The sequence below is a fragment of the Protopterus annectens genome, chromosome 2.part2, assembly GCF_019279795.1.
Source record: "Protopterus annectens isolate FY-2018-M chromosome 2.part2, PAN1.0, whole genome shotgun sequence".
NCBI classification, from domain to species: Eukaryota; Metazoa; Chordata; order Ceratodontiformes; family Protopteridae; genus Protopterus; species Protopterus annectens.
The window spans coordinates 924905466-924912965 of NC_056730.1; the positions used below are offsets into that span (position 1 = coordinate 924905466).

The 7500-nt window shown below is 43.5% G+C and overlaps 1 protein-coding gene across 1 annotated transcript in view; it reads left to right on the plus strand.

Moving 5' to 3' along the window:
* Positions 1-7500, plus strand: part of RASGRF2 (Ras protein specific guanine nucleotide releasing factor 2) — a 1933635-nt gene that overhangs the window by 1554306 nt on the left and 371829 nt on the right. The gene's annotated exons all lie outside the window — the stretch shown is intronic.

The following is a 7500-nucleotide window of genomic DNA, read 5'->3' on the forward strand; positions in this document are numbered from 1 at the left end:
TCACACTGCTACAGCATTACATGTCACCCAAGCCTTTCTGTGTTGGAGGGAAGCCTTCTAGTTTATCAGTGGGAGTGGTAAGCACTAGGTAACCTGTCTACCACATTAGGAGTAGTTCTGGCCCAGAAATTGTAGTTATTGGCCGTTTGGGCAATCTCTTCCATCTCTCTCAACTTTCTGATTTGAAAGCCTGCATTTTTACTTGTTTCTGTCCTGTAACTCATCTAGTGCAGATACAGATTCTTAGTTTTAGCACTTAAATTTACTTATTCGTGCTCAGCTTGTTCAGAACTTGTAAGCACTAAATAAGCTGTTAATTACTATAGCACTCAACCTTCCTCATTACCTAGAGGAAAACAGTTTTTGTACTTACTTTTCTCACTTGCTTAGAGAAAAACAGCTCAAGTACTCACTTTCCTCACTTATCTAGAGGAAATCGTTTTTTTTTTATTCAGGCATGTCCAAGGGTCAGCTCCCAGTGTTCTCTCCTGTCTATCTGATGAATCTGGGCATCTTGAGGAAATGTAGAAATTGCCTCATGTACACAGACAACCCTCTCCTCCTACCACCCAACACTGCAACCTGTGAGAGATGCCTTTATCTAGCCAAACTGAAGGTAAAGCTCTTTCCAACCAAGACTGAACTTGACAGTCATGAGTAGAAGGTAAACATTTGCACCACACCACACTCATCACATAGTCTCACTAAATCTACACCACCAAAATCCACACATAGTAACACAAAAACATTTGCGGAGGCTCTCAATAATAATCTGTCTAAGCAACAGAGACCTCCAAAGCAGAAACGCAAGCAACCTCCATCCCCCAACACAACCCAAATGACACATAGCCCACAGACTCAGCGTACCACTCAACCATAGCCAATAAGGCAAAACAACGTACCCAACACACTAGTCATAGATGACTCTATAGTCAGGCACACAGATGTCCCACTCACCAGGCTAAACAAGGAGAAGGTTACTGTCAGCTGCCTGTCAGGTGCCAGAATCCACCACATAACCCACGCACTCAGGTCACTCCACAACAAGTACAAATATAACTCTGTCATTGTCCATGTTGGTTTGAATGACCTGAGATGTACCACCCTGGACTACATGAAAAGAGACATGGAAGAGCTCTCCAATCTTGTAGCCCAGGCAGGTATGACCCAAGCCCTGAGTAGCATTCTGCCATCACCCAGAATGATACTGCAGTACAAGGACAAAATGATTGACTTCAACAATTGGCTAAGCTTCTGGTGACATTCTAAGGGGATCCAGAATCTGTCTGCTTGGGATGACATGGTCGACAGACCACAGTGCTTTGCCACTGATGGCTTGCACCTGTCGCCCCCTGGGATTCCGGATACTGACTAAGGCTCTTGCTGCCCCTATAGTGCCTTTTTTAGGCAAGGTTGAAATAACAAACTCATCACCATAACAGAAACAGGCAAGCAAAAACTGAAGGTAATGCTACTCAATGCTAGAAGTCTAAATCTCCAAATGCACTCACTCAAGGCACTTCTTAAAATGGAGAACATCGATATCTGTGCAGTGACTGAGACCTGGTTCAAGGCTCCAGAGAGCACCCCTGCACTACCAGGCTATAACTCATACCGCACTTTTCGGCCATGTAACCTGGACCGAAACACCAAAGGCGGAGGTGGGTCCATATTCATTAGGGATATCCACACCTCCAGGCTAGTTGCTCAGCATAATGCATCCAAGGTTATCCAAGTGCAACTAACTCTGGGCAAAACTACAATCCAAATTGTAGCTTGCTACAGATCCCCCACCATGCCCCAGGATTCCCACTCATCTTTTCCTGATGTACTGGAAAATATTATGGTTCAACCAAACACCCTAATAATGGGTGACTTCAACTACCCCACCATTGACTGGGAAAACTACTCGTGTACCAGCTCCTTAGCTCAACGCTTTCTGGAATTCATAAACTCCAATTCCCTGGATCAACTTATCCACGCCCGCACCAGGGGCAACAATATCCTAGACCTAGTCATTAGCAATATGAGTGACCGGTGTTCCACACCTGAAGTCAACTCCTCATTGGTCCGATCCGACCATAAGCTAATCACCCTTGATATCCACATCCTGCCCCCACCCCCCATTAAGGAAACCACAGTAAAAAAATTTTCCAAAGCCAGCTTCATGCTTCTTAAGACAGAAGTGGTGAACTTCGTGACACCCATGCAGATGGACAATACAGTTACAACTGCTGAATCCTACACAAATGCACTCTATAAGCACTTACACGAGTGCATGGATCATGCTATCCCAAACAGAACCAAGACGTTATCTCCAAAAAAAGGAAGCCAATCTGGTGGTCCCCTGCCATAAATAAACTGTACAACAGAAGGAAGAAACTGTTGCAAAAGAGAGCAAAATCCCAGGAGCTCCCTGGTCAGCCTCAGTAAGAAGCTGAGATCCCTTAGATCCTCCAAAGCTAGCTATGAAAATAAATTGCCACTAATTCTAAGGACAACCACAAAGCATTCTATAGCTATGTCAAGATTCCCAATGGCAACACCCAGATCTGCTCTGAGTTACAGCACAACGGCACAAAAATTACAGAACCAACTGATATTGCCAACATCCTGGCAGATAGGTTCAGTGCTAACTTTACCCCGCCCTCACCCCCTAAAAGGCCCATATCTATACAGGAAGAATGCAGAGTCCCTGTAATCACAACTACATAGGTAAAAACTGCACTCTCTAAAGCCAAAAACACAGCATCCATGGGACTGGACAACATTCCAGTCTGCATTTTACACAAACTTCAGAACGAACTGGCTCCCCACTTAACCACCATGTTCAATAATATCCTCGCATCAGGCTTTGTGCCCACTGAATGGCGCACAGCAACAGTTATCCCACTCCACAAAGGAGGAGCCACCACTGATTCTGGGAACTATCGACCTATTAGCCTGATGGGCCTGGTCTGCAAGGCCATGGAATGTATCATCATGGAACTCATAAACAAAGACATTGGTAACCTCCAAACTCTGGATCCCACCCAGTTCGGGTTTGTGAAAGGCAGATCATGCCTCCTGAACCTGATCGACTTCTTTGAGGCAGTCATCAAAGCGGTAGATGAGGGTAAGATGGTTCACACAGCCTATCTTGACCTCACCAAGGCTTTCGAAACCATCCCCCATTCTGGAATTATAGCTAAACTCACTAAACTAGGTATAAATCCCTACGTCACAAGATGGGTTGACAACTGGCTCACTGACAGAATCCACACTGTAAAAGTTGCAGACTCCAAGTCTGACCTCAAAGCAGTGACAAGTGGAGTACCACAGGGTTCCATCCTGGGACCTCTCTTGTTTGGTATCTACTTCTCTGAAGTACAGGCTAACACAGAAGGCCTCTGGCTAACAAAGTTTGCAGATGACTGCAAACCAGCAGCCATAGTCAAGTTCCCAAATGATGTGGACATCCTACAAAAGGGCCTCGCTGAGACAGATGCCTGGTGTCAGAGCCATAGCCTCAAGCTCAGTGCCACAAAGTGCAGTGTCATCCCCTTTGGTAAAAACTCTGTACCCATGAACTACCACATAGGCAGCAATCTACTTAACACCAAATGTGTGATAAGAGACCTTGGGACCCAGGTGGACAGTAGTCTCTCCTTTGATAGTCATATCGCCACAGTAGCCAGGAAGTCCTTCTATGTGGCACACCTCATCATAAAAGGGCTCTCATCCAGGAGACACTCATTAGACCCATTATAGAGTACAACACCCCTTTTAGAGTGTACCTCACAAGACATCTGCAGCAGCTGGAAAGGCCACAGACGTACCTCACAAAGAGGATTACTGGCCTCAAACAAATGCCCTACACTGACTGCCTCAAAAAACTCCAGCTTTACTCCGTAGCATATCACCTACTCTGAGGTGATCTCTGCCTAACATATAAAGCTATGTCAAACCCAGAGCTGTTGGACATGCTACACCTAAAGAAATCCCAATCCCTCTGAGCTACACACTCTAGGGACCTAAACCTTGTAACCACAATAAACAGGACATGCAGGAGGGATAGATTCCTGTCCCAGAGACTTCCCATACTCTGGAACAGGCTACTCATCTATGTCAAGCAAAGTTCTTCATTAGCACTCTTCAAGAAAAATCTTGATGAGTGGATGGGTAATAGGAAATACACCCCTGGGATCAGTTCTGTGTGTCTGCACAACAGTGGCACAGGAAAATAACTTTCTTGGGTGGCATAAGCCAGGGAACCTTGTTGGCTAGGATTACATTGGCCCTTGGGCCAATAGCCTAGTACCTACCTATGAACCTATAAAAAGAGGAAGGAATATATTTCAGGTCTTAACTGGATAAAGCTTATTAGAGTACTTCAGCTACAAACTTATAATGATCTTCATTTGATCACAGCTGCAGTAATGGTGGCTTTATGGTTGTATCATATACAGGATAAAGCAGTTGTCTAGCTTTCAATCCTTTTAGGGCACCTTTCATCTGCCCAACTATTTAGTCAGCTAACTAAAGGTCAGGTTTTGGCACTAAGCCCTTCAGAGCCCTACTGCTGCTGAAGAGAGCTCTTCCCTGCGGGCTTTCTTAGATTGCCAGATAATGTTATTCCATTACTGGGCAGATAAGCTCCTTTTTGGGGAAACAACTTCTAGTTTGCTTTTTATGTCAGAAAACATTGTTTTTTGTATACAACTTTCTAAATGTGTCTAGAAGAAAGTGCAGTTAAAGACTGTTGTGACTTTTTTACACTTTTAAATGTAAGCATCACATTTTTACTTTCATGGTATAAAAATTGTTAAAACTAACAAAACTATTTTTATTATAAAATTTGTGATATTTTATTATTGGGGGCTGTTGTAAGTGTTTAAAGTGCTTTTTGCTGTATTTTAATTATGGAAAAATCACGTTTTTCCAACTTACCTGTTTAAGCTTATGTGGGAATCAGCCCCCTTTTTGGCTTAACTGTGGAACAACATACTAATTCCTCAGTTCTACCTGCTTCCAGCTACAAAAAGGGAAAAGATTGTTATGCAGCCTTTGCCACCATAGCAGGCAGATAAAAATGCCTCAGCTTTAGATAAGTGACTCTGAAGTGGGCTAAGCTAGTTTCTCAGACCATTCATCTTTTACCTGAGGTCCCACTGGTGTAGTCCCTGCAGCCACTGTGGACCAGGAGTTAGACATATTGTCTGTGGTTGTTGGAGTGTCCTTGGTAGCCAAAGGAGAGACACTCTTGTAGGTCCTGGGAGAAGGGGCAGGAAATGCCACTCTGATTAGCCAGAAAACTGTGCAATCCCTAGGGAGTTTTTTGCTGAGACTGTTTCTTCAGATTTTCGCAGCAAAAAGAAACAGAAACTTTAAAAAAATATGTATTCTACTTTCTTCTTCTACTTTCTCAGTTACCCTGGACAGGAGTAATGTATTGCACTTAACCAAGGGTGTAGTGCAGGCTCTTGTCCCTTCCTGTTTAGCTGTTTCTGATGAAAGAAAAAATGATTCTTCATTTTCTAAAGATATTCAAGAATCTGAACCCCACAATGATTCTGAAAGCACAGATTCTGTGTTATCTCCATGTAATTCTGATTCAGATTATGAGAAGTGTGTGGCTTTGGCAAATACTTTTGAAGGGTTCTCTTTATCTGGAGGTGGGATTACATCAAGGATCAGCTCTGAGCCCTTTCTTATTTGCAATGGTGATGGACAGGTTGACAGACGAGATCAGACAGGAGTCTTCGTGGACTATGATGTTTGCAGATGACATTGTGATCTGTAGTGAGAGTAGCGAACAGGTGGAGGAGACCCTGGAGAGGTGGAGATATGCTCTAGAGAGAAGAGGAATGAAGGTCAGCAGGACTAAGACAGAATATATGTGTGTGAATGAGAGGGAGGATAGAGGAATGGTGAGGATGCAGGGAGTAGAGGTGGCGAAGGTGAATGAGTTTAAGTACGTGGGATCAACAGTTCAGAGTAATGGTGAGTGTGGAAGAGAGGTGAAGAAGAGAGTACAGGCAGGATGGAGTGGGTGGAGAAGAGTGTCAGGAGTGATTTGTGACAGACGAGTACCAGTAAGAGTGAAAGGGAAGGTCTACAAGAGGGTAGTGAGACCAGCTATGTTATACAGGTTGGAGACAGTGGCACTGACAAAAAGGCAGGAGTCAGAGCTTGACGTGGCAGAGTTGAAGATGTTAAGATTTGCACTGGGTGTGACAAGGATGGACAGGATTAGGAATAAGTATATTAGAGGGTCAGCCCAGGTTGGAAGGTTTGGAGACAAAGCCAGAGAGGCAAGATTACGTTGGTTTGGACATGTGCTGAGGGGGGATGCAGAGTATATTGGGATAAAGATGCTAAGGATGAAGCTGCCAGGTAACAGGAAAAGAGGAAGGCCTAAGATAAGGTTTATGGATGTGGTGAGAAAGGACATGTAGGTGGTTGGTGTGACAGAGCAAGATGCAGAGGACAGGAAGAAATGGAAACAGGTGATCCGCTGTGTGACCCCTAATGGGAGCAGCTGAAAGAAGAAGAAGATGACAGAAGAGAGATGATTCAAGGGATCTGTCAGATTTTTCATTCTTTCTTCCTTTTCCAAGGGATTCAATGCTACCTCCACAACATTTTTTGTAAAAGCAAAAATAAATAAATAAATAAAATAAAAATAAATAAAATAAAAAAATAAAAAAATAAAACAGTCCAAGCAAGGTGCTGAAAATCAGATGTTTAAAAAATAATGGCAAGGAGGTTCCAAAAAGAAAGCAGGAGCTCCCCAGAACAAAGAGACGTCTAATAAGTCTGAATGACTATATGAACAATTTCCAACCCCCCCCCCCAGCCTGGCAGTCCCTTAATCCTTTGAGAAAGTCTGAACCATTTCTGTCTTTGACAACAGAGTGTTTCAGATAGGTTCTTTGAGTAATCCATTAAGATTACTGATGGCAGTAGGAGCCTCCCCCACCCTCTCGAGTGAGGTTCCTCCACAGCCACCAGGCCGGACTCTTCTTTTCCCTCCTGTCATTTAGTATATGCTTGCTCAGTAGAAGCATAGATAGATAGGAGCTGTCCCTGTACCTCCTCTTCAGTTAGGGGAAGTGTTTTATTCTAGGATGTTCCTGGTGCCGTAGCTTCTATCACATTTCAAATTCCAGTTTTGGGATTTGTGAAAAGGGGAATTTTGAGATGTATACATTACATTTCTCAAAATCCAGGTTATCTATTTTCCCTTCTACTTCCCATCAATCACAATAGATGCCTCAGACTTTGCTTGGCAAGCAGTGTTCTATGGGAATAAAAATGCAGGGTCTTTGGAAAACAAAAGACAGAGCTAAACACATAAACATAAAATAGATGTTAGCTGTCTTATAAATACAGTCAGTTCTCTCAACCTTTTGTGATCTCTGAGAACTCTTCAGGTCTTTACAGACAACACCATACTAATGTGGTGCATAAACAAGCAAGCGGGAACCAGATGTTACCATATGTGCAGACTAGCCACGT